The sequence below is a fragment of the Penaeus monodon genome, chromosome 21 (genome assembly GCF_015228065.2).
Source record: "Penaeus monodon isolate SGIC_2016 chromosome 21, NSTDA_Pmon_1, whole genome shotgun sequence".
NCBI classification, from domain to species: Eukaryota; Metazoa; Arthropoda; class Malacostraca; order Decapoda; family Penaeidae; genus Penaeus; species Penaeus monodon.
Window position 1 is genome coordinate 22,752,871 of NC_051406.1, and position 1,165 is coordinate 22,754,035.

General features: G+C 29.4%; 1 protein-coding gene across 1 annotated transcript in view; it reads right to left on the reverse strand.

Annotated features, from left to right (window-relative positions):
- The window catches only part of LOC119586351 (golgin IMH1-like), a gene marked incomplete in the record, with an annotated part of 26,070 nt that overhangs the window by 13,582 nt on the left and 11,323 nt on the right, over positions 1-1,165 (reverse strand).

Below are 1,165 nucleotides of genomic sequence, written 5' to 3' on the forward strand. Positions count from 1 at the left end.
GCGCATAAACGGACACAGGAAGGGGAGGAAATGTTATTAAGGAAAACGAAAAAAGGAAACAATTCAAATAAACTGAAGAGAAAAGGACAAACAAATAAATAATGAAAGGAAAGAGGGAAGATCTAAAAAAAAATCATGGCAGCAGAAAAAAGGGAGACCGAATTAGTTAATAGACAGAAGTAGAGAAGTAAATGCTAATACGAAAAAGCGAAAAAAAATGGAAAGAGTGGAGTAAAAAAAATTAATAAATAAAAGAAATTTGTGAAATTGAATAAATGGAAGCGGGAAAAGCTAAAATCAGTAAATGAAAGAAGAAAGTGATAAATATAAGAATAAAAATCTAATAAAAAAAACAAACAGGTTAAAAAAAATAATAATAAAACAACGAAACTACTGAAAATAAACGAATTGATAAAAAGTAAAAAAAAAGAGAAAAAAAAGAGGTAAATGAAAGTTAAGAAAGAAGCAATATAGACTAATAATTTAGTTCGAAAAAGAAGGGAAACGGAAAAGTGATAAATAAGATCGAAAAAAGAACAATTTACGGATAGCTTAAAGCGGAAAAAATGACATGATAAACGGATGAAAGTGAAAAAAAAACAGAACAATAAGAAATAGACGAAGGAATTAGTGAATAAGAAACAAAATAATTTTAAAAAGAGCATTATGGTGGTTGAGGAGAAACTGAGATGCAATAAGAAGAGAGGAGAGAGAAATGAAGAAGAATTACGAGTTCTATGAAGGGCACAAAACACAAGTACAGTAAGATATAAAAATAGGATAGATTGCTACAATACCCATGACGTTTCGGGTAAAATAACACTCATCATTAACGACGCTCTTAAAAGCTTGCAATTTTCATTAGGCATTAGGTATTATTAGGTATTATTATCTTTATATGTTTCATCCATTCCTTGAGTTCAATATTCATACTTCCCTCTGATTCTTCACTGTTTTGTCTCCTCGTAATTTCTCGTTGTTCATTCTTCAATTGTTATTCTCTTCTGACACCTTCCGGCCAACATTTATTTTTATTGAGATTTTTATATTCCAATAAGCGACATTTATATTTTTCATTAGATAACAGACTTTACTGAGTAACTTTTGGTTCTTCTTCAGTAACCACATTATTTATCTTTAACCACAAATGCACACATCAAGAAAC